The sequence below is a fragment of the Coenobita brevimanus genome, chromosome 27 (assembly GCF_032717465.1).
Source record: "Coenobita brevimanus isolate Jiangsu-jjx chromosome 27, ASM3271746v2, whole genome shotgun sequence".
NCBI classification, from domain to species: domain Eukaryota; kingdom Metazoa; phylum Arthropoda; class Malacostraca; order Decapoda; family Coenobitidae; genus Coenobita; species Coenobita brevimanus.
Window position 1 is genome coordinate 25,919,825 of NC_136980.1, and position 27,632 is coordinate 25,947,456.

The following is a 27,632-nucleotide window of genomic DNA, read 5'->3' on the forward strand; positions in this document are numbered from 1 at the left end:
ATTAGACAAAGGTGAAGCATATGGTCCTGATGAAATTTCAGGTTGGGTGCTGCATGAATGTGCAAAAGAGTTAAGTAGACCATTGTATTTAATATCCAAGGAATCCTTAGGTCAATGTAAACTACCTCATATTTGGAAGAAAACAAACATTGCTTCCCTATTCAAGAAAGGGAATAGACAGAATCTACTCATCTACCGACCAGTATCACTGAGCAGTGTAGTAAGATACTGGGAAAGCTGACAAAAATAGTTTGGGTAACTCATATAGAACACAGTATGATAACAGAATGGCAGTTCGGTTTTAGAAAGGGAAAACCATGTGTTACTAATCTATTATGCTACTATGACAGAGTTACAGAAACATTCCAGAAAAGAGAAGGATGGGTGGACAGTATCTATTGAGATTTCAAGAAACCATTTGACAAAGTACCACACCAGACTTTCATGGAAACTGTACCATCAAGGAGGTATCCAAGGCAACCTATACTGTTGGATGGAGGATTTTTTCAGAAAAAGGGAAATGAGAACAGTGCTAAGGGGATGTTACTCATTGTGGAGGGAAGTGACTAGCGGAGTCCACAGGGCCCAGTGCTGGCACCAGTTATGTTTTTCTTACATATAAATGACATAGTAACACTGGATATCGAAGCTATCTAATTATGTTTGCAGATGATGCAAAAATACAAAGGAAAATTACTAACACACATTCTTGCAAAGAACTACAAGAATTAAAAAACCTTCATAAATGGCAAATGTAATTCAGTGTGGACAAGTGTCATGTAATCAAGTTCGGTAAAAGTGAGAAAAGACCAGACTGGGATTATAAGTTAGGAAGATCAACCCCACACATATCAGAAAAGATGGACCTTGGAGTGATTATCAATAACAGACTATCTCCAGCTGACCACATCAGTGAGAAGGTACGTAACACGTATACACTGCTTGCTATTATAATGACAGCATTCACAGTAATAAATGAAGACATGCTGAGAAAGAAAATATCTTTCATCAGACCAACCATGGAATATGCATCAGTAGTCTGGAATCCTCATCTCAAAGAACACATAGGTAAGATTGAAAAAGTTCAAAGGGGATGGGTTCCAAGCTTAAGAAATCCAAGCTACGAAGAAACTCTAGAAACATTGAATCTAACCACACTACAGGAGAGAAGGAAAAAAGAAGACATGATTATGCTATGTACATGTATCTGAGGGAAACAGACATAAATGAATATATAACCTATGGGGATCCATCAGCAAGAGGACACTGCAAAAAAACTACATAAAAAGAGAGGCAATAAAGACGTAAGGAAATCCAATTTCCCAAATAGGGCAATTGATCAGTGGAATGCACTACCGAATGAAACAGTGTATGCCAAAACTATTCATAAATATCAGGAAATGTATCATAAAAATGGTTTCATACACAGGACAGTACAAGCTTGACTCATTCCTCTAAATATACAATTAGGTAAGAACAATTAGGTGAGCACACACACACACACACACACACACACACACACACACACACACACACACAAGTGAGATAGCACCTTCTGTAGTATGGATAATATTTACTGGTAGGACTATTAGCTAAACACAGTAACCTATTTGATGAATGTTGCTCTTTAACCTCTTAACCGCGGGGCGTCACTTTCGTGAGGCTTGGGAGCAAGGGATGATACCGCGGGGCGTCGCTTTTGTGATTCTGTGTTATTTTGAATTCACCCGGGCTTCCAAGTGGGGGCTTGTATCATCTATCAGTACTGCCAATGTCCAACACTAGTCAGCACTCCTAATCTCATCTGTACTCCCATCCATTGTTGACAATTTAGCCATTTCTCCCCGTTCTTGACTCCCCTCCCTACCCCCCCTCCATTACTCTATCATCTCGCCTGCCCGGCCGTGCTACGCTAAGTAAATCTTCCCTGGAATTTTTCACTGATTTCATCCATTGAAATAAGCCCTATGCCCTATTCTTATACCAAATAATATATACAAGAAAGAAAATAATAAGGTAAGTGAGAGTGCCATACACCTGGAATTGGCCAATTATCACCTGACGACACCTCACGTGCACTCGTTCGCTAATTTTCGCTGTTTTTTTCCCCTTGAAATATGCCATATAATCTATTTTCGTAATAAATATACATATAAGGAGGGAAGGGAGAAGCCTAAGTGATATTTACATTCACCTGGAACTACCTAATTTATAATGTATTGTCTAGATTTCCTGCCAATCATTTCGGTGAAATACATAGCTGTTTCAAGAGCTACGTTGGTAGTACTGAATATCCCCTAAGTAGGCTTCTACCCCGGCCCTCCCTTATCAGTTCTCTCTCATCTTCCGAAGAGGAGGTACGTCTGTTCCTCTTGCTGACTTCAGGGCCTTTTTCACCCCCATGCAAAGGGCCCTGTGACCTTTACCCCCTACTAAACCTCGTGTGGAAAGAGGTAAAGGGCTGACAATTGATAAAGGAGTGACTACGATCTTTCTATTGAGTAAAACAGTGCAAGTGGAATTGTAAATAATGTGTAAATAATGTGTAAACAGCAAGTGAAAGTAATGAATGTAAATATACGTGAACAATGGAAAATAGTTTTATAAGTTACTTCAAGTGACAGTGCATAACACAGTGTAAATAAAATAGAAATGTAAATAACGTAAATAAACTAGAGAACGTAAATAGAAATGTAAATGAGTAGTATTATAAGAATACGAGTATATACCCTAGGAGTAATGAAAGTGAAAGTTTCACTCTAGCATGTCTGAATGCTATGAGTTATGAGAGTGAAGATGAAAGTGACATTCACTCTCAATGCTAGTATACAGGACGAGAAAGTGAATGCTATGTATTTTACTGAAAGAAATTGAATCCCTACAGTGATAATAAACTAATACTACAGAAGGAAACTTATGGATAAAGACTGTAGATATATATAAGTGTTATATAGTAATAGAAATATAAAGTGTGAGGGGTTTTATGAATAATAAATGACAGAGTACGAAGAGCAAACTAGTGCAAGTGTGGCGGTCAGACGCGCTCATAATTTTCATTGCTTTCACAGTGGGTTTTTTTTTGGATTATGGATCCCAAACTACTTGAAAATCATAGAGTAGTGTTTATAGTGTTAATATCTGGCTATGGTAATCATATTACAGGTTGTCGGGAAGTGTAAAGTGGAGACTTCGTTACCCAAATTCAGAGGTCTCCACAAGTCCTACGGTAACTGACGAAGGCTCAACAAACATTCCAGGAGAAAGCTGAAGGTATGTGCCATAAGCATATATAATTTTAATATTCTAGGACTAATAACTGATTTTTGGCAAATATTTTTTGAGAGTCTGTCAGAGCCCAAATAACCCCACGGCACACGCAAAACATCGGTAAACATGCCCGCGGTGTAGGGGTTAAATGTGAATGCTGATACTTCTCTGCGAAACAGATGCTAAAGACAGTACAGCACTCCGGGGAACAACCACACTGTACGCTCTTGCAATATCCCAAACCAAGATGCAGTTGCGAAATACCGCAGGGAAATCGTTATGGATGCAGTTCCTTTCTCTATGGGTGCTGCAGTGTGGGCGCAGTTGTATTTTCACCAATGCGGTACATGTGCGAAATCTGTATAGTATGCTTGAAAATCAGTGTTTAGTCACACCACGGAAAACATAAACAAACATGTGCTAGTGTTGCATACAACTACATGTATTCACTCAATCCTTACCTATTCCTCTATTCACTGGCAGTCACCATGTGGCCTCGCCACATCTGTAAATGCTCCTGGGATTTCCTTCCCAGATGCAGGCCGGGTTAACTACCCATTTGATTCTTGTTGAAAAAGGTTAAACTCGCCAGCTAGGAGGGGCTAGCCGCACATTAGATCCTCCAAAAAAATAAATAAATAATAAATCGGATTAAACTTACCGGCTAACTCTGGTGACCGGACATACCTCTGAGTATATAAGCACAAATGCCTTCATTAGGTCAGCTCACTTCACAATCGGTCATTTACATGTTCACTGGTACCCTTCCATCTCACAGCAGGGCCTTCTACAATACTGCTTGTTGTAACTTATCAGTGATACTGAAATTACAGTTCCTGTACTGTTTATGTTGTCCTGCAAGTTAGAATCAGTAGAGCTACATTTGAGAAAGGCCAAGGTGAGTGATGGTCTGGATAATTTTCACATATAGATATGGTGGAAAAGAGTTTTGTCATCGTACCTTAACATTCTATGTGTATGAGAAGTTAGGGAACCACAACAAGATCGGGGGAATATCTAATAAGATCTGTGGGTCTGTAATGTCGCTCCAAACAAAAAAGTATGAGAGTCCTCTCATCAACAGACAGGCAGCTTGTCCTCGACTCTGTGAGATGCAAAATCCATTATCTTTCCCAGCAGTCTGAGCCCCCCTGAAGATTCGGCAACAATACGCACCATATTTCTCACCCCCTGCTAAATGCATCTGCATGGCTGCTTATGAATACGATGACTTCCCCATTGATGTTGAGGACACATCATAGAATTAGAAGTGTACCAGAAAATTTATGCTCAGACGTGTTCCATGCAATTCTCCAGAACTTGAGATCCAATTCCCGACACTCTTTCGGACTTCACGTAATGTTCTGTGTATCATGGCCACCAGTGCACCTAATGCAAGAAATTTAAGTCTACCCAGACACATAGTGTCAGGTAAGACAAGCCTCAAGCTATCCTGTGTCGATGATATTCATGAATCCAAGTTTAAATGCGAAGGATCATGAGAAGTAAGAATGCAAGCAACAAAAGCTATATCAGCATGGGTCATGAACTTCCACAATCGTGTCAAAACTGTTAAATGAAAAACCCCCAAAAATATTACAGAACCATACTGCAAGAAAATCATTACAATCCTCTTCTTGTTTAAGTTTATCCTTTCTGTATCATACAGTAACCTAGTATTAAGTAGACTGTAAATGCTTGATCTTGATTGCTAATATGTGGATCCAACAATTTGCACTTCAGTCATATGACTAAACTGCAAACTGTGGGATTCTGTTCCGTGGGTGTGGTGCGGGTGTGGTTCCTCGTGTTCCGGATGCGGTTCTGGTGTGGTTCCATTTGTTGGGGGTGCGGTACAGGTGTGGTTCCATGTGTTGTGAGTGTGGTGAGGGTGCAGACAATGTCTTGCAGGTGCGGTGCAGGTACGAGACTTGGACAGCTAAAATTATGTGGTTGCGGTGCACATGCGGCCCTAACATTATGATTGTGGTGTAGGTGTGGATTCAAATACTTGAACGGCGCAGAGCTCTGAAAGGCACTGATTGCTTTCACATTAATGTTCTTAAATATCCTGAATTACTCTGAACTTAGAGTTCCCTTAGATCACATCGATTTCGTCATTATAACAGTTTCTGTGATGTTTATATCATATCTTTCATCTGTATTATCAAAACGTTCATTAGTGTAGTTCTCATTACACTGAGAGGTTCAAATCATTTTGAGAAATTTATGGGAGTTACTTTATTGTTTGAAAAAATTAAAAAGTCAACAGTCTTACAGGAGAAGTTTCATCATTTTCTTTCTTTCTTTTTTTTTTTTTTTAAGCTTCCCCTTGCTTGTTTTCTCGACACGTTAGGTAGATGTTCTCATGTGTATTATTAGCTGTACTAGTCATATCCACCATACAGAAATTTTTATCCATTGTGCCATTTCCCAGTTCTTTTTTGCTCCACATAAACAGCCTCCCTACATTTACGGCAAGGGTAACCAGCCTTACATATCCCTGAGTGGCATTATGTGAGGAAGAATTCTCAATGACTATTCAGATGGAAACACTTAGAGGATCCATAAAAAAACATTTTTAACCATAAAAAATTTGTGAGTTTTGTCCACAATATACTGGTAAGAGATGTAATACAAAGCATCTGTCTTACGAAAATATGTCCCTTAAGCAGATGGTCAAAAATATCAGTGGTAAACAGTTCGTCAAAGATATCAGTGGTGGTGAAGGGAAGAGGGACAGGAAGGACATCATTATGTGTGTCTATATATATATATATATATATATATATATATATATATATATATATATATATATATATCAGCAGCAGCCGTTGAGGTCCACAGCAGGACCAGCCTATTCCTACCGAAGCAGGGATGATACAGCCAATGTATCTTTACCCAGTGGCTTAAGCTGTCTGGTAGAGACTGTATGTAGGGTGAGAAGTGCTTGTGAGTGTGATTGTAGTGTTGTAGTGGCTTTGGATGTGTGTGTAGTCTGTGAACCAAATGTAATCGGCCCGCCTTAAGCCGATTGGGTGCAAACATACTAGCCCACTCGCGCACGGTAAGTTTCAGAAAGTTTTCCGGCGCACAAAGTCTGCAAAGACGCCCGTCCCGGCTGCCCACGCGTGGCAAATAACACGTATTCTCTCCTTATTTTCGCCACCCAAACATGAATATACTGCCATGAAACCTATGTCATCTTATTCGTCGATGTTTGTTCTAGCTGATAAGCACCACATAAAAACAGGAAAACCCGAATAAAACAACATTAGGCGGCCGTGAATAAACATTTTGCTACGTCACGTTCACTTCCCAACATCACCATTCGAATGTTTTCCATCATACAGGAAAATGTTATTAGAAGTTTTTATAGAGAATTTCATCAGCTTTCCAAAGAGACAAATCCGGTTGTGATACAATTTGTAGTTTTCGAGAAAATAACCAAAAATTGAAAGCCATTTTTGGAAAAAAATCAAGGAGCTCAAACTCTGAAATTTTCTCGCACATGTTATGTTTTTATCGCATAATATTACGCAGAATTTCACCAGCTTTCTAATGACCTAAAAATTATTTCGATATGCCTCATACTTTTCGAGTAAATCGCCCAAAACGACTGGGAACTCACGTCCATACGTCACTTTCATGATGTGGGTATAGCATACGCAATATTCCCGCCTACGTAACAACGAATTCTTATCATAGATATTACATTGTTATTTCTTATACACATGTAGAATTTACTGCTCTTTATCAAGATTCGTACGGGGAATCAATACGTCCAATAGTTTTCGAGTAATTGGCCGACAAAGTGAGATTACTCCTCTGAGCGCTTCCGAGTTTACTGCTAGCAAGGAAAAAAAACAAGGCTGTTCCCCCAACTTTTCCAACAGAAAATGCTCCCAAAGGCTTATATTCTGCAAATGAACATACGTAGAATTTACTGCTCTTTATTATGATTCATACAGGAAATCGATACGTCCAATAGTTTTCGAGTAATAGCATGACAAAGGTAGATTTATCTTCCAGTCGGTACCTACTTTTACCACAAGTGAAAAAAAAAAAACTTTGCTAAAGACTATGCTCCCCCAATTTTTTTTTTTTTTTATATACAGACTATAAAATCTTCCATGGTTGTTTTTTTTTATGGTTGTAACCTACTACACATGAACACTGCTTTTTCCAAGTTACTGCCAATAATGCTTTACTTTCTGTCATATGTGTAATATGTAGAAGAAGACGGTTTTTTGCCTGAAAATTATAGGGGTAATGATAATAGGTCAATAAACATATCAACAAAATATGGAGAACTCTCTTCCTCCAGGGGTGTTGCTTGAGTTGTAGGACCTTGTGGGATTGGAAGATGAGGAGGTATGTAGTATGTGTGAGTGTGTGTGTGTGTGTGTGTGTGTGTGTGTGTGTGTGTGTAAGTGTGTGAGTGTGTGTGTGAGTGTGTGTGTGTGTGTGTGTGTGAGTGTGTGTGTGAGTGTGTGTGTGAGTGTGTGTGTGTGTGTCTGTGTTAGTGTGTGTGTAAGTGTGGTAGTGTGTGTGTGATGTGTGTGTGTGTGTGTGTGTGTGTGTGTGTGTGTGTGTGTGTACACTGCACTAGGGAATACTTCGCTTGGCATGGAACCGTTCGAAGCAATCACCCACACACAGTGCCACATCACGAACAGGACACATGTGACTTGTGTCCCTCCTCATCTTCGCCAGAGAACACAGGGTACACCACAGCCTCCTCCGGTTGGGGATCCTCTCCCGTCGGTGGCCCAGTGTCTTATCCAGCCGCACTCTGTCACCGATGAAATGACGACGCTTGGCTGGCTGTCCTCCTGGCATTCCCCAGTCCTGTTGTCTTGGAGGTGCAGCTGCAGACCCGGGCGTGGCAGCGGGAGCAGGTTCTTCCGACAGACCAGGAACCGGTGAAGGTTCTCTCAGCACCTGTGCTGGTCCTGCAAGCGATAGTGGTGCTGACTCCTGTCCTGGCCCTCCTCCTGGAGATGGTGGTGTTGTTGCAGGAGCCAGTGGTGATGGCACCTTTGCTGGCACTGCAGCAGGTGCCACAGGTGCTGGATGATCTGCTTGCCGTCGGGTTGGAAGGTCGGGGGCATGGTCGATGACGTGCCCTGATGCGGGCCACTGTGCTTCATCAAAGTAGAGGAGCTTGTCCACTATCTCCTCGGCGAATTCAAGCAGGCTGACTGACCTGTGTGAGCACTTCTTGTACAGGACAAACGCATTGAGAATGGCCATGTGAATGAAGTAGAAGGTGATCTTCTTGGTCCATTTCATGGTCTGCCACTGGATGGGGTAGTATTGGATCATCTGGTCGAAGTGGTCCACCCCACCAATGTGTTGATTATAGTCATCCACCATGACGGGCTTGTCCACGGTCTTCTGGACATTCCTTCGAACCTGCTTCTGGATGGTGTTTGTGCTGTGGAAGGTGGAGACCATGTTGACAATGCGCTTGTCCCTCCACAGCAACACCATCACGTTGTCCTTGTGCACTGTCATGCCCCCCACTGTCAGGTTTGTGGTCCTGGCGATGTTCTGCAGCTGCTTTGGTGCTCCTCTTGCCAGGCGTAGGGTCCCACACACGTAGGTTCCTGCACTGAAGAGGCGTTCGCGTAGGGATACAGAGTTATAATAGTTGTCCATGTAAACTCTGTATCCCTGATCCTTCAGCGGTTCTACAAGGCTCCACACGGTGGTCTCCAGCACCCTCTTCTGCCATGTATACACCTTGAAATTCCAGATGTAACTCAAGGAAGCCTCATCCAGGATATACAGCTTGGTAGGATACTTTGAGGGCTTCATTGGGTTGTACACGCGGAAGCTTAGGCGCCCCTTCCACGGCAGTGACCCCTCGTCCAGGCTGAGGTGCTCTTCAGGTAACTAGGTGTTCTGGAACAGTTGAAGGAGGTACTCCATCACCATGCGAACCCTGATGAGCCGGTCTTCATTGTCCTGGGGTATTGCAAATGAATTGAACACATGGAAGTCTTTCAGGATTGCCCTGAAATGCCTTCCATTCATCACTTGCTTAAAGAGGGGGTAGTTGTGGAGGCGGGATCTCATCCAGTAGTGCCGGAAGCTCGGGAGATTCATCACCCCCATGAAAAAGTAAAGCCCCAGGAACTTTGCCATCTCCTCTTCACTGCAGATGAACCATGCATCCAATGCAGTCCCCAGGAATGACGCGTAGCTTTTGGTCTCGTGGGTGAAATAAGTCAACAACTCCCTCGTGAAGAACAGGTGCAAGAACTGGAGAGGAGTTGTTGGCGGATCCACCTTCATTCCTGGGGATCCTGTGAAGGGCCCATTAGCTGGTGTGAAAGGGCCACTGCTCCATCCTTGATCCGTTGCAGCAACACCTCCCGCAGTGGTTGCAGTGGGCATACTGACACCCTTGTTCCTCTTCGGACACCCAAGCACCCCTTGGCAGCCCCCCATAGCCAGGCCGTAGACCACGCCGGCCTCGTCAAGGTGGTGAGGGTTCCGACGATGAGGAGGACGATACTGTCTCCTGCTGCTGGAAAACGTCGGGGGGGAAGATCACTGTTGGAGACAGTGCCCTTGTCGACCGGGCAGGGGATGACGACACAGTCGCCTCCTACACCAGTTGCGCCACAGACAATGCGCGCCGTGCAGGTGCCAGTGTCGTGTAACTAGGCCCAGCTTCCGGTGACATAGGCTTGGCCAAGGGGGAACTAGAGGCTTGAGGTGGAGAGACCATGATGGCTGTAGGAGTGGAGGTCGAAGCCAAGGCGATGTCTGTCATCCAAGTGAAGACGATGATTGGGCCGATAGTCCTGACACTGGTGGTGGTGGTGTCTGCTACCGTCGTTCTTCTAGCACGGGCAATGCCGCCCGAGGGGAATCCTCCTGGACCTCGTCCCATTCCTCCTCACTTGGAACATCCCTCAGCTCATACTCTACTTCGCTCTCGGTCTCCTCCTCAAACAGAACCTTTTGCCACTGGTCAGAAGACAGACCTTTCTTCTCCATCTTGGCAATCACTGACATAGAAAGTCAAGTATGAGCTTTTTAGGTTCTCTGCTGAAAAAGAAGAGATATTATTCAGTCACGCAACACCTTCCATTGAGAGTAGCACTATACACATCATGTTATATCTTTCTGTACAAGAAATTGCTGCACCTTTTATAAACAGTTCACATAAAGGATAACTTTCAGTGTATTTTCACGGTCTCATAACTGTTTACTGGCATTCGTGGGTGTGTCTATCTATCTATTGCAAGATGCCTCAATCCCGTTTGGGGTGGCCACAAACAAATCGCCTCCAAGTTGCCCTGTCCTCCGCCATCTCACTGTCCTGCTCCCAACTCACACCCCCCTCTCTCATATACCTCTCCTCCCCATCCCTCCATCTCATCCTCGGTCTCCCCCTCCCTCTTCTCCCCTCCACCTCACTCACATACACTCTCTTCGTCAGTCTTTCACCCTCAATCCTCTCCACATGGCCAAACCACCTCAGTTTGTTCCTCATCACGCTTCCTATCACATCCACACCACAATGCTCCTTCATATCCTCATTCGTCAGCCTGTCTCTCCATGTGACTCCTCAGGCTCATCTTAAATAACTCATTTCCACTGCTCTCACTCTTGACTTGTGTCCTTCCAACAACGTCAAAGCCTCACTTCCGTACGTTAGAGTTGGTATCACAATACTGTCATGTAGTAACTTTTTCACTTCCATGCTCACTTCCCGGTTTCTTATCACTGCTTTTAAAGAACCAGCAACCTTTCTTCCCTGCTGTACCCTTTCACGCACTTCACCCTCCAAACCTCCATCCTTACTCATCACATTACCCAAGTACTTAAACGTACTCACATTTTCCAATTCCTCACCATCCAACCTCGCTGTACATTCACTGACTTCACCTCTCTCAAAGACCATCACTTTACTCTTCCCTACATTCACCTTTAGATTCCGTTTCTAACACACTCTCCCAAACTCATCCACCAAGCCTTGCAGCTCCCCGTGGGTGTGTGCCATATATATATATATATATATATATATATATATATATATATATATATATATATATATATATGTGTGTGTGTGTGTGTGTGTGTGTGTGTGTGTGTATTTTTTTTTTTCAGCCCTCCTTCCCCAAAGTTTCATGACACATGTAATATACTCCCTCAAAATATCTGAAGGTTCCCCCCACACATGATATACACCCTCACACACACACCACACACACACACACACACACACACACACACACGCACACACACACACACACACACACACACATATATATATATATATATATATATATATATATATATATATATACAGACATATTTTTTCCTCCTTCCCCAAACGTTCCTCCAACACATGATACAACATTTTTCACGAACACTCGTGGCACATATCACAAACATTTTAGATAAGATTCATAAATTTCAACAATTGTTTTTGAAAGGTACACTGCCTGTCCACTGACGTCCGTGGTTGCCCAGCGTTGCAAGGTACAGTACCTGTTCAGTGATGTCCCTCGTTCCTTGCAATCATTACCTTTCACAGCACACCTGCCGCTAAAGTACCGCTCACCTACGCCACGCACCTAAACGAACACTCGCGGCACAGTTCACGTATATTTTACATAAAGTATAATTTATCACTGAATGTCAGACCAAGGTACAGTACCTGTTCAGTGACGTCCCTCGTTCCTTGCCATCGTTACCTTTCACAGCACACCTGCTACTAAAGTACCACTCACCTACGCCACGCTCCTAAACGAACACTCACGGCACAGTTCACGTATATTTTACATAAAGTATAATTTATCACTAAATGTCAGACCAAGGTACAGTATTTGTTCAATGACGTCCTTTGTTCCTTGCCATTGTTACCTTTCACAGCACACCTGCTGCTAAAGTATTGCTCACCTACGCTATGCATCATAATTTATGCCGTTATGAGGATACGTGGCACATTTCACTTACACGTGACACAATATCATACACAAATACATGACTACCACAATGATTCCACCCTAACCTTCGCAATTACTCACTTCCTTACTACGGTTCAACGTGACTGTGATGCAGCATCCTTCGCCGGGAGAGTACGATGCAACTCTATTGTATTGGCACACACCACACTCCTTCACGAACACCCGCAGCATGTTTAATGTAAATTTCAAACAATTCCATATGCATTTTCACTATCAAAATCACAATAATTCCATCCCTAAACACCTCTAATTCTCCCTTCCCGACTATAAAAACTGTACGTGATCCCTGCCCCATTCCACACTATAGTTTATGGCGTCCACAGTGCTAACTAGTTCCATAATTTCACCAAGCCAGCCACAATATCGTTCACACAAAAAACAGTTTAGGCATTGGCTTCATTATATACGTATTTGTAGTCATGCCATAGGGCCTTGAGGAGGGCGAGAGGTAAAACCCTGCAACAGTGAACACGCATATCACCTCTAAGCCTAACGATTGATAATGGATACAATTCCCTTTCTTGACATATATCTATGTTCCATCGACAATATCACATACAAATATGCTCACAAATATTGGATTATCACACTGAGTCCATTGGGGCTTTGGCTTGGGCAGGAGGGGGAGAATTAGTAGGAGTTTAAAGGGACAGTACACGCGATGTAACCTCACCGCCTGGCTGCTCAGAAGAGACTGAGGTTTTTCGCTATGTGCTGGGCCTCGTGAGGCAGCTCAGTGTTACCAATGCTTTCCAATAGCCAATTATTTCCCATTGGAAAGCATTACAATTGCTATGATGCATCAAAATTTGACACAAATGCGCCAGAAACTTAATTTTTGGCAAATTTTTTGGTGCTTAGAAACGCGATTCGCGTGACTCAACATCTTTAGAACAATCCACATGAAACGCAAATCGTGTGACTGACCCTGAGAGGGCTAGTATGCAACACTGGTTCAACCACAGCACCCCTTGTGTCCGCCAAAGTAGCAAGTGGCTTGGTGAACACTTCCCAAAGTTTTTAATATGCTGGCAGGAGGCGAACCTGAGGTCATCAGCGTGTGAAACGCACACTCTACCACTTTACCACAGAGGCTCCATATATATATATATATATGGTAGGTGGGGGAGCCCACCATCCACCTGCTTGGTGTAGTGGTACTATGTTTCTATGGTAGCTCAACAACGAGTGGTAAACCAAATGATTTCCTATAATTCAGGAAAGCATTTACAGTGGTGGCCAGAATCAAGGCCCATATAGGATGGAGAAATAGAAGAAGGAAAGGATGGGAAGAAGGAGTATTTGTAAGGAGAGTGGAAAGGTTAAAAGAGGATGAGAAAAAGGCAGAGTATAAGAGAGAAGTAGAGGAACGATTGGGCAAATATGAACTGGAGCAGATGGGGGACGTGGAAGGTGTGTGTAGGATATTTACAGAAGAAATATGTGCAGCATGTGATGTGGTGTATGGGATGAAGAGAAGATGGAGGGGTGTGCAAGGAACAGCGTGGTGGAATGAAGAGGTGAGACAGGCTGTGGCACAAAAGAAGAAAGCATACAATGAACGGATGAGAAATAGGGGCGTGGAAGAAGTTGAGAGGCGGAAGAGAGAGTTATATGTAGAAAGAAAGAGAGAGGTGAAAAGATTAGTAAAAGAGAGTAAGAAGAGAGCGGATGAGGAATTTGGAAGAAACTTGAGCGAAAAGTGGAGGGACTGTAAGAAAATGATCTGGAAATAGGTGAAAAGAGTAAGACAGGGTGGAAGCGAAGTTAGCAGGGGAGTGAAAGATAAAACTGGTAGATTACTAATGGAGAATGGAGAAAAAGTGAGCAGATGGAGAGAACACTTTAAGGAAATGTTGAACATAGACGATGGAAGTAATGCGAGTATAAGTGGCTGGGGAATGGCTGGGAGAAGGAGGGAGGTGAGAAGACAGGAAGAAATCAGTAGGATAGATGTTGTGGAAGTAATAAAGAAAATGAAATTGGGGAAAGCTCCAGGAATTGATGAAGTGTGTGGTGAAATGCTGAAGTATGGGGGAGAGATAGTAGTAGAATGGATGTAGAAAATGTGCAGATTGGCCTGGGAGGAAGGTAGAGTCCTGGAGGATTGGAAGTCTGGTATAAATATTCCCTTGTACAAAGGAAAAGGGGAAAAAGAAGTGTGTGGTAATCATAGGTTCATCTGTCTTCTTAGTATAATAAGAAAAGTGTATGGTAGGATACTTATTGACAGAGTTAGAGAAAGAACAGAGGAATTAGTTGGAGAAGAACAGGGAGGCTTTAGGAAGGGAAGAGGTTGTGTAGATCAGATATTCATGCTTAGATTTTTAGTGGAAAAGTTTCTAGACAAGGGAAAGAAGTTGTATTCGGCTTTCATGGATTTGGAGAAAGCATATGACAGGGTGGATACACAAGGATTGTGGAAAGAATTAAGAATATATGGAGCAGATGGGAAGTTGTTGAATAAGAGTATGTATGATGGTGCTAGGGCTGCAGTGTGTGTGGATAGTGATTTAAGTGAATTTTTCTCTTTAAAGGTTGGATTGAAACGGGGATGTGTCATGTCTCCATTGTTATTCAATCTGTACATGGATGGGGTAATAAAAGAGGTACAAGGTAGGGAAGTGGATGTTGGAGTGGCCCTGGTGAGAGAGGGTAGTGTTTGGAAACTCCCAGTACTGTTGTTTGCAAATGATACTGTGTTGTTGATTGAAGACGATAGAGTGCTGCAAGGCTTGGTGGATGAATTTGGGAGAGTGTGTAAGAAACAGAATCTAAAGGTGAATGTAGGGAAGAGTAAAATGATGGTCTTTGAGAGAGGTGAAGTCAGTGAATGTACAGCGAGGTTGGATGTTGAGGAATCGTAAAATGTGAGTACATTTAAGTACTTGGGTAGTGTGATGAGTAAGGATGGAGGTTTGGAGGGTGAAGTGCTTGAAAGGGTACAGCAGGGAAGAAAGGTTGCTGGTTCCTTGAAAGCAGTGATAAGCAGCAGGGAAGTGAGCATGGAAGTGAAGAAGTTATTACATGACAGTATTGTGATACCAACTCTAAGGTATGGAAGTGAAGCTTGGACATTGCTGGAAGGACACAGGTCGAGAGAGAGAGCAGTGGAAATGAGTTATTTAAGAGGAGCCTGTGGAGTCACATGGAGAGACAGATTGACAAATGAGGATATAATGGTGCATTGTGGTGTGAATGTGGATGTGATAGGAAGCGTTAGGAGGAATACACTGAGGTGGTTTGGCCATGTGGAGAGGATAGAGGGTGAAAGACTGACGAAGAGAGCGTATATGAGTGAGGTGGAGGGGGGAAGAGGGAGGGGGAGGCCGAGGATGAGATGGAGGGATGGGGTGGGGAGGTATATGAGAGAGGGGGATGTGGGTTGGGAGCTGGGCAGTGAAATGGCGGGGGACAGGGCGACGTGGAGGCGATTTGTTTGTGGCCACCCCGAACGGGATTGAAGCGTCTAGCAATAGATAGATAGACAGATTTACAGTGCGGGGTGGAAACCTTAAAACTAACCAACATGTGCTCCCAACGTGACAACACGTGGGTCGGTGGAAAGTTAGTGCCCCTCCCCGGAAAACAACTAACTAAGAATATGAGCAAGAAGCCTCAAACCATGACTGACCAAAAGCTGACGACTAAGGATCGGACAGTGGACATGGTATGGATAGCTACACGGAATGGAAGGGGTGTAAATGATGTGGTGAAAGAGAGAGAGATTGTCCAGGTGCTTCAGGGTGCGAAAGTTGATGTATGTGGATTAACTGAAACTAAATGGTGAGGTGAGAGTGTGAGGGAATGTGAGTATGGATGGAGCATATATTGGGGAGTTGGTGAGAATGAGAGGACAAATGAAGCAGTGTGTATTGTGGTAAGTGACAGATGGAAGGAGAATATAAGAGAGTATGGATCAGTTGGCTCAAGGATTGTGTGGGTAAGACTGAATGTTGGAATACAAATGTGGGCGACTGTGTGCGTGTATGCGCCAATGGAAGATTGTGCAAGCAGAGTGAGGGAAGGGTTCTGGGCAAATGTGGAAGCATGCATGGAAAAGTTTGAAAGGAATGAGAGAGTGTTTTGGATTGGCGATATATATGGTAAAGTAGGGAATGTGATGGTGGATGGAGTAGTTGGTGAACGGTGTGTACCTGCTGAAATAGATGAGAATGGCAGTGCTTTAGTGGACGTTTGTGCTGGGAGGGGGTTATTGATAGCCAATACCCTCTTCAGGCACAAAATGATCCATAGGTATACATGGCGAGCGTTGGTGAACTAGAATGAACGGAAGGCAATGATTGTTAATGTGTGTGTTGATGAAAGGATGCGAAGGTGTTTAGTGGATGCAAGAGCATATAGAGGCTGGGGGAGTTGATTTTCTGACCACCACTTGATGGTGGTCAGAATCAAGGTCCAAGTGTAATGGACAAGTAGAAGAAGGGAAGAACAGGAGGAAGTAGTAAATGCAAGGAGAGTGGCGAGGTTACAAGAGGATGAGAAAAAGGCAGAATATAAGAGAGAAGTGGATGAGCGATTGGGTAAATATGGACTGGAGCAGACGGGGGACATGGAATGTGTGTGCAAGATATTCCAGAAGAAATCTGTGCAACATGTGAGGTGGTGTGTGGAGTGAAAAGACAAAATGGGGTGCAGGGAACAGCATGGTGGAATGAAGAGAAGAAACAGGCTGTGCCACAAAAGAAGAAAACATATAGTGAGTGGATGAGAATTAGGAGTGTGGAAGTAGTTGAGAGATGGAAGAGAGTTATACGTAGAGAGGAAGAGAGAGGTGAAAAGATTAGTGAGAAAGTAAGAAGAGGGTGGATGAGGAAACTGGGAGGAACTTGAGTGTAAAGTGGAGGGAATGTAAGAAAATTTTCTGGAAAGAGGTAAAGCGAGTTAGACAGGGTGTAAAAGAAGTTAGTCGGGGAGTGAAAGATAGAAATCGTAGATTACTAATGGAGAAGGGAGAAAAAATGAGCAGATGGAGAGAATACTTTAAGGAATTGTTGAACATAGAGAATGAAACTAATGCGAGTGTATGTGGCTGGGGAATGGCTGGAAGAAGGAGAGATGTGAGAAGAGAGGAAGGAATCAGTAGGGTGGAAGTTGTGTAAGCAATGAACAAAGTCAGAATGGGGAAAGCCCCAGGAATTGATGGAGTGTGTAGTGAACTGCTAAAGCATGGGGGAGAGATAGTAGTAGAATGGATGTGGAAGATTTGCAGATTGGCCTGGGAGCAAGGTATAGTCACGGGGGATTGGAAGTCAGGTATAATTATTCCCCTGTACAAAGGAAAAGGGGAAAAAGAAGTGTGTGATAATCATAGGAGCAGTTGTCCTGTTAGTGTAATAGGAAAAGTATACGGTAGGGTACTTAGTGACAGAGTTAGGGAAATAACAGAGGAATTACTGTAGTTGGAGAAGAACAGGGAGGTTTTAGGAAGGGAAGAGGCTGTGTAGATCAGATATTCATTTTTAGATCTTTAGTGGAAAAGTTTCTAGAGAAGGGAAAGAAGTTGTATGCTGCCTTCATGGATTTGGAGAAAGCATATGACAGGGTGGATAGACAAGGATTGTGGAAAGTATTATGAATATATGGAGTGGACGGGAAGTTGATGAATGCTGTGACGCATATGTATGAGGGTGCCAAGGCTGCAGTGCGTGTGGATAGTGAACAGAGTGAATTTTTCTACTTGAAATTTTGATTGAAACAGGGATGTGTCATGTCTCCATGGTTGTTCAATCTGTATATGGATGGGGTTATAAAAGAGATACAAGGTAGGGCAGTGGAGGTTGGAGTGGCCCTAATGTGAGAGGGCAGTGTTTGGAAACTTCCTTTACTGTTGTTTGCAGATGATACTGTGTTGTTAAGTGAAGACAAAGGGGTGCTGGAAGGCTTGGTGGCTGAGTTTGGGATAGTGTGTAAGAAACGGAATCTAAAGGTGAATGTAGGGAAGAGTAAAGTTATGGTCTTCGAGAGAGGTGAAGTCAGAGAATGTACAGTGAGATTGGATGAGGAGGAAATGGAAAATGTAAGTGCTTTTAAGTACTTCGGAAGTGTGATGAGTAAGGATGGAAGTTTGGAGGGTGAAGTGCTTGAAAGGGTACAAAAACGAAGAAAGGTTCCTGGTTCCTTACAAGCAGTAATAAGAAACAGGGTATTGAGCATGGAATTGAAAAAGTTACTACGTGACAATATTGTGATACCAACTCTAACATATGGAAGTAAAGCTTGGACATTGTTGGAGGGACAGAAGTCAAGAGTGAGAGCAGAGGAAATGAGTTATTTTTAACAGGAGCCTGTGGAGTCATATGTAGAGACAGACTGACTAATGAGGATCTGAAGGAGCGTTGTGGTGTGGATGTGGATGTGATATGAAGCGTTAGGAGAAACACAATGAGGTGGTTTGGCCATGTGGAGAGGATGGAGAGTGAGAGACTGTACAGTAGAGGGGAGTGTATGTGAGTGAGGTGAAGGGGGGGAGAGGGAGGGGGAGGCCAAGGATGAGGTGGAGGGATGGAGTGGAGAGTTAATATGAGAGAGCCGGGTGTGCTCTGGGAGCATGGCAGTTAAATAGCGGGGGACAGGGCGACGTTAGGCGATTTCTTTGTGGTCAACCCTTACGGGATTGTGGCGTCTTGCAAAATATATATATATATATATATATATATATATATATATATATATATATATATATATATATATATATATATATATATATATATATATATATCGGATTTGATTAAAAGAAATATTGTGACTTACACTAGGCAGTTCTGTATCAGTTTGCCGCACTGTACAATACCCACATGTAGATGATCGCCAATTAATGATGGCTATTATGTTGGAGCAGCGGTACAAAGAAGGGCCTCTGTGCAGTAATTTGATTATTGAAGCTACGAGTGTATCAGCAGTGGAAGTTTAGCTTCAGTGATGAATCGTCACATGTAAATCTGAGGGCTGGGCTCAGAAAACATTAAATTGAACTGATTATTTAAATAAATGTATGTATATAAATAAGAATATATATATATATATATATATATATATATATATATATATATATATATATATATATATATATATATATATATATATATATATATATATATATATATGTGTGTGTGTGTGTGTGTGTGTGTGTGTGTGTGTTCTTAACTAATTGTATCTTTATAGAAATGAGTCAAGCTCGTACTGTCCCGTGTCTTAAATCATATTTATCGTACATATGTGTGTGTGTGTGTGTGTATGTTCTTACCTAATTGTTCTTACCTAATTGTATCTTTACAGAAATGCGTCAAACTCGTACTGTTCCGTGTCTTAAACCATATTTATCGAACATATCCCTAAATTTGTGAATTGTTTTGGCACACACTAATTCATTAGGTAGTGCATTCCACTGATCAATTGCTCTATTTGGGAAACTAAATTTCCTTACGTCTTTATCACCTCTCTTTTCATGCAGTTTTTTTGCAGTGTTCTCTTGCTCATGCTTCCCCATACGTTAAGTAATCATTTATGTCTATTTTCTCCTTCCCTGATATGCATTTGTATAGCATAATCATGTCAACTCTTTTCCTTCTCTCCTGTAGTGTTGGTAGATTCAGTTTAAATAGTCTTTCTTCGTAGCTTAGATCCCTTAAGCTTGGTACCCATCTGGTAGCGGCCCTTTGAACTTTTTTCAATCTTGTCTATGTGTTTTTTGAGATGAGGACTCCAGACTACTGATGCATACTCCAGGGTTGGTCTGATGAATGATGTTATTATCTTTCTTAGCATGTCTTCATTTATGTATGCAAATACTATTCTCATATTGGCAAGCAGTGCATACATGTTCCGTACCTTCTGACTGATGTGGTCAGCCGGACATAGTCTGTTATTGACAATAACACCTAGGTCCTTCTCGCTTTCTGATGTGTGTAGTGTTTTATTTCCTAATGTATAATCCCTGTCAGGTCTTTTTCCACTTTTACTAAACTTGATTACATGACACTTGTCCACATTGAATTCTATTTGCCATGTATTACCCCATTCATGAAGTTTATTGAATTCTTCATGTAGCTCTTTACAAGAGTCTGTGTAAGTAATTCTCCTTTGTATTTTTGCATCAACTGGAAACATATTTAGATAGCTTTCATTTCCAGTGTTACTGTCTATATCATTTATATACATTAAAAACATGATTGGTGCCAGCACTGAGCCCTGTGGTACTCCACTAGTCACTTCTTTCCATGATGAGTAATTTCCCTTTAGTACTGTTCTCATTTTTCTTTTCATGAGAAAATCTTGCATCCAACAATATAGTTTGCCTCGAATTCCTCTTTGATGATACAGTTTCCATAAAAGTCTTTGGTATGGTACTCTGTCAAATGCTTTCTTGAAATCTAAATAGATACTGTTGTGTCTGTTACTCTGTCATAGTAGCTCAACAGATTAGTAACACATGGTTTTCCTTTTCTGAAACCAAATTGTCTTTCTGTTATCATACTGTGCTCTTGTAGGTGATTTACCCAAGCTTTTCTTATAAGCTTTTCTAATACCTTGCTTACAACACTGGTTAGTGATACTGGTCGGTAGTTAAATGGATTTTGTCTATTCCCTTTCTTGAATAAGGAAACAATGTTTGCTTTCTTCCAAATATCAGGTAGTTTACTTGACTCAAAGATTTCTTGATAATTTAAAAAAAATGGTTTACTTAACTCCTTTGCACATTCACGTAGCACCCAACATGAAATTTCATCAGGACCATTTGATTTTCTTTTGTCTAATTTACTTAGCTCTTCCTGTATTTCTTTTTCTGATGTTTGTATATCTGGTAGTATGTGTGGGCATGCATGTTCCACATAATCCCTCTCAAAATTTTTTTCCTCTGTAAAAACTGATTGGAAATTCTTGGTTAATACTTCACAAATATCCTTCTCTTGTGTATAAGTGATTCCATCGTCCGTAATGGATTTTATTGTATCTTTTACTTTGGTTTTGCTTCTGATGTAGCTGTAAACTAGCTTTGGTTGACCACTACTTTTATTTATGATATCTTCCTCAATCTGTTTTTGGGCTTCCCTCCTTATTCTTTTATAATCGTTTCTTGCCTGTTTGTAATTATTATATGTTTGTAATTATTATATTATTTGTAATTACTATTGTGTCTTCTGTATCAATTCCACAACAAATCTCTTTTTTCTTTTGATTTTTTACATTCTGTATTGAATCATTTCTTTCTTTTCTTTTCTGCTTCTTTGTGCTGTGGGATGTACTTCTGGACTCCTATTTCATAAAGTTCACAAAATTTTTCATATATAGGATTTAAATCTTGTCCTCTAAGCTCCTTTTCCCAAGCAATTTCTAAGATGTACTTCTTTAGGTCATGATACTTTCCCTTTTTATAGTTTAGGCTCTTTTTGTAACTTTCATTGCTGTTATCTATGTCATATGCAATCCTGAAATTGCAATTTAGTACTGCATGGTCCCTTTTGCCGAATGGAGGGTGATATATTAATATGTCAATATCGTATTCTTGCCTAGTAAATATGAGATCTAGCACTGAGGGCACATCGAATCCTCTTTTTCTGGTGCTTTCCCTTACATGTTGCATTAGGAAAAACTCTTGCACAAGATCCAGGAGCTATTGGTCCCAACAGCTTTCTTGGCTTATTATATCTAGAGTATTCCAATTTATATTTGTATTAAAATCTCCAGTTAGTATAATTCTTTTCGATTTCTCTTCCATTTTATGTAGTAATGCTCTTAAACTCTGAATTGTACTCTCCTCCAGGTCCTCATATTCGTCTCTTTCCCATGTGTTTGATCGGGGTGGCATGTACAAATTGGCTACAATTACTTTCCCTTTAGTTGTATTTATCTCTACTGCAATTAGTTCTACTCGTGAGGATATATTTAATTCTATTTCTTTGACTTTTAGATTTTTCTTAGTTAATAATATAATTCATCCTCCTTTTTTTATGTTCCTATCTCTTCTCCATATATTATATTCCTCTAAGTTTAGGATGTCATTCGATATTCTTGGTGTTAATTTTGTTTCAGTTAGTCATATTATATGTGGTTCATTTTCTCCGACATAATCATTAATCTCTAATAATTTAGATACCATTCCATCCACATTTGAGTACATCAACTTTATGATCTTGTTTATACTGTATACTTGTCATGATTTGGTTTTACTACCTTCTGTCACGAGTTGGCGCGATCGTATATTTAAATAAACTCGTGACATTGAATTTTGTGGGAAACCGCGAATTCTAGAGGAATCCCAGTATGTATCACTCAGTCAACCGCCACATATTCACCCGATTGGAAGTGTTTTTAGAACCATTTTTCACTGTTTCATAAGTGATCATCTTAGTGCGCGACATAGCACCTCCGCCGAGTGATTTATTGTGAGTGTGTAATCGCTCACACTAAATTCGTTAAGCCGTTACCAAGTGCGGCCCGCTCTCACCTCTCTCTCTCTCTCACAATTTTAACTCAGTTTGGATTGAAGTGCCGTGAGACCAGGTCGTTCCTCAGAGGATTCCTGAAGTCTCCACCTAGTGTGACCCAGCGAGAGGATCAGCGAGTGTGGCAGTGTCCTTCCTCAGCAATGACGCCCAGTCAATTTCCGCTTACTCCACTTTTCTGACCAGTATTTTCTTTTCGTTTTTCCTAGGTTTAAGAGTTTAGCTTTTGAGTGAGCGAGTGAGTGCAATCTCCTTATTTTGAATTTATTTTGAAACATGTAACGTAAATTTATTTCATTGTAATCAATAAATTTAATAGTCCCTTTTCTTGAGCTTAATGTAATGTAAACTCATGTTTTATTTCTCCATATTAAGCTTATTCTAGTCGCAGCTCCTAGTTTGCATAAACATTTTGCATTATTCATAACTCGTACTTAGGCCAGTCCTTTTGTATTAAGCTTAAAATCCGTTGTGCCATTTGGAGTTAATGCACCAGCAAGAACCCGTTTATCATTAATTGCATTAGTTATTGATTGTCAGGGGTGGAGTCACTTTCTCCAGAGGCCAACAATACTAATAAACAGCACGTGTGAATAATTAGTCTCTGCTGTGTACTGTTGAGAAAGTTTATAAATTCTCGTCCTTAGAGAATCAGCGAAGTAAGCCGGCATAAAGTAATCATTGCTTGATTTTCACAAGTCAATTCTTTGTCCTGTTATCAAGTATTATTGAATATTATTCTTTAATTCTGCTTACTCTTTAAAAAACCCCGTGACATTTGTCGACCTCATTCCAGGATATTAACTCTTACCTCTAAAGCTATCCACGAGATAATACTCACTCACTCATACTCAGGTATTTATCATTAAAGTCTATAGGCACTATCTTACTGGTGATTATTGATTCAGTTCTATTAATTTACGTAATAGTTTTCACAGTCATTTGTTTGTTTAATTTTCTTTCTTTACTAGTTTAATAAGATAAAACTGGTCACAACTAACCTGTGCCTATATTCTTTATTCTCGTTTATTGGCATCTTTCTCTGCAAAATTGCAGTCAGTACTGAGTCACTAGTTTACTTAGATTGAGTTTATCATCATGGCTGCCAACGTCTATGTACAGGAAGCTAGAGATATGGGGCTTAGCGACCCTGAAAAAATTCAAAACTACGTCCTCTGACGGTTTAATTACGAGCAACAACGTGAGAAAGATGCTCGTGAAGAACACGAAAGAGAACGTGAACACGAGCGAAAACAATGCGAGGAACGTGAGAGACAACGTGAACACGAGCGACAACAACGCGAATACGAGCAAAAACAATGTGAACTCGAGTTACAACAAGAGCAAGAACAACGCGAATACAAGCGAGAACAACGTGAGAAACAACGTCAACCCGAGTTAGAACAACGAGAGAGAGAACGTGAATACGAGCGAGAACAACGAGAACACGATTGTGCCAAGCGAGAAGCACACGAACAACATGAAATTGAGATGTTGAAGCTCAAGCGAGACTCCTTGGCTTTAGACACATCTGGTGCAGTTGGCCCAAGCTCCATGAGAGCTATCCCTGCACACATTATGGCGACCCCACACATCAAGCTTCCCCCATACAAGGAAGGCGAGCGAATCGAGCCATACATAGCTCGTTTTGAAGACATGGCTCAACTGTACCAGCTGGATGATGCAGCTAAGCGGCTTCAGTTTCTTAGCCTGTTTGAGGGCCCTGCCCTCGATATTCTCCACAGAATTCGTGGAGACAATCTCACATATGAGATGATGAATGCCGCACTCATCAAAGCGTAAGTTCATGAGGGCGTGTTTACAGGAAAAAGAGACTGCCGTTCAGTTTCTTGACGGGCTTACTGCTTACTTAGGTTAGTGGGTGGAGAAAGATGAAACTCCTTCCACGTGTGAGGGGATAATTGACCTTATGCTGCGCACACAGCTAGAAAAGTCATGGCCTACTGAACTTATGGCTCAGCTTAAGATCTTCCAGGTAAAGGATGCCAGCCAAATGGTGGAGAAGGCTGACACATTCTTCACTGCATATGGGTATCAAACTCACAAGCAGCATACCTGGAACAGGAAACCTGATAAATCTGGGAAACCATCTCAGACTGAACCCCAGCAACAAAGCTGTTCTCAGAATAATGGCCAAGGTCCAAAACCGCAGAAGAAGAACCAGGGGCAAAACACTCAGAAATCTGAGTGGAAGCAGTACGACAAGCAGATCCCTAACCAGCAGCAGTACTGGTATTTCAAGCAGCAGCAGGGCAATGACAAACCACGTAACCCTCAGTCACGACAATCGACTTGAGTGTATCGGAGGCAGGATGCAAATGCAGCCCTTATGCCACAACAAGCGTACAGTGGTGCCAACCCCACCAGTACAGGTACTTCCCCCTCAGTTTAATAGTTCCCCAGCGACAGTGAACCCTCCTCCACAGGTGGTCAATGCTCCAGCTCCTCAGATGGTGAGCAAGACCCTTCAGGTATCAAGTTCTCAGGGCACCACATTTGCTGCATCGTTTGTTCCGCAGTCTCACCAATGACTGGCTGCTACCTCCTCAGACCCTTCCACCAGTAACACTGTCTTTCTTGTTCAGCCAGGGTTTGTGGGAGGTGTTTCTGTAAATGTCCTGAGAGATAATGGTTCCTCAGGTTGCTCTGTGATGCAAAGTTTAGTTCGGCCTGACAAGTACACGGGTAAGGAGATCCAAGTTAGACTTATTGATGGGTCAGTGAGATTGTTCCCTGAGGCACGTATCCAGGTGGCATCTCCTTTCTACACTGGCTTGACAGCTGCTGTTGTCATGCCAGAACCCTTGTTTGACCTCATTATCGGCAACATACCGGGTGTCAAAGATAGTTGCGCCGTAGATGTTGCTACTCAGACTTCGGCTGTTGCAGTAACACGAGCCATGGCCAAGGCTCCGAATTGTGTCACCCCGTTGACCGTTGCAACGCCACAAGATTTGATTCGTAGTCAAGATGTTGTCCAAGAACAACAGTCTGACCCGACACTTGCCTCAGTGCATAAGAAGCTGGAGGGTAAAGTGATTAAGTATTCACGGGGAGGTCAAGCCTTCGCAAGCGATGATGGCTATACCATGAGCCACAAACACCCCAGGGCAAGGTTCGATTGCAGTTCATCATTCCCGTGAAGTATCGCCGGGCAGTGTTCGAATTAGGTCATTGTTCAGTCATGGGAGGTCACATGGGCCAAAAGAAAACCTCTGACCGCACCCATGCTGACTTTTTCTGGCCAGGTATGGGACAGGAAATAAAAAGGCTTGTGCATTCCTGTGATGTGTGTCAGCGTACCACTGACCGGGGACGTGTCCGTCCTGCGCCATTGAAACCAATGCCTGTAATCTCTGAACCATTCGAGAGAGCCAAGGAGTTGACATTGTTGGCCCAATCTCCCCTAGGGCAATTGACGGATCAAGGTATATCCTCACTATTGATTTCAGCACACGGTGGCCTGAAGCTGTGGCCCTTAAGAATATAGAGGCCATCACTGTTGCTGAGGCATTGATTGAAGTGTTCTGTCGTGTAGGTATCCCCAAAGAGGTCTTAAGCGACTGAGGTTCGCAGTTCACCTCTGCAATGATGAATGAAGCATTCAGGTTGTTGTCCATCTGGGGCCTGCGAACTACGCCTTATCATCCCATGTGTAACGGGCTGTGTGAGAGGTTCAATGGGACTCTCAAGATGTTAAGGCGCATGGCCGCTGAACAGTCAAAGGAATGGCCGTGGTTCATTGCTCCTCTTCTGTTTGGTTATTGAGAAGCCCCACAGCATTCCTTGAAGTTCTCACCCTTTGAACTGGTGAATGGAAGGTCGGTCTGTGGACCACTTCAAGTCCTTCGCGAGTTATGGGACGGTGAAGAAACCGACCCTGAAGTCAAGACCACCTACACCTACGTCCTTGATCTAGCTGACTGCCTCCAGTTGACGTGCGAGTTAACTAAGGAAGAACTGATCAAGTTGCGTGAAGATCAGAAAGCCTATTATGATAAGAAGGCAAAACTTCGGAAGTTTAGTCCAGGCGATAAGTGCTTGATGTTACTCCCCACTGCCCAGAACAAGATGCTGGCACAGTGGAAGGGTCCATTTGATGTAATAGAGCGCATTTCAGACCTCAGCTACATAATTCAGATGGAGAATCTTTGCAAAAGGTTCCACATTAACATGTTGAAGGCTTATACTGAGGAGACTGGCCTACAAGTAGCTGATGATAGTGACCAGCCACTGGAAGAAACCGGGGCAGCCGCGGTGATCCCAGCTGATGACCATGATGACGAGCCCTTAACCGCTCAGTCCCGTCAGGAAGAGACTGTCGGAGATGTTTTACTTAACACTGACTTAGCATTGGGTGATCAGAATGCCATAAGGTCACTGCTCTGTCGGTATGCTGATGTCTTCTCTGACCAACCTAGACTTGCAAAGGTTGATTGTCACAAGATTGAGTTGATCAGCAATATTCCTGTAAAGGTTAAGCCATATCCGATTCCCATGCGACTACTGGGTGCAGTAGACAACGAAATTGCTGACATGGAGATTGCAGGTATTACTGAAAAGTCCTCATCTCCTTACTGCAGTCCAATGGTAGTAGTTCACAAGAAAGATGGTGGAGTTAGGATTTGTGGCGACTATAGGAGGCTCAATGCAATCACCAAAGAGGATGCTGAGCCGATGGGTGACCACATTGCCATCTTCTCCAAGCTGGCAGGGTCAGGATATTTCACAAAGCTCGATTTGGCGAAGGGATTCTTTCAGATTCCTCTTCACCCCGAGAGCCGTCAGTTCACTGCCTTTGCTACTCCTAGGGGGTTGTATCAGTATAAAGGCCTCCCATTTGGACTTACCAATTCCCCAGCAGTATTCAATCGTGCCATGAGAC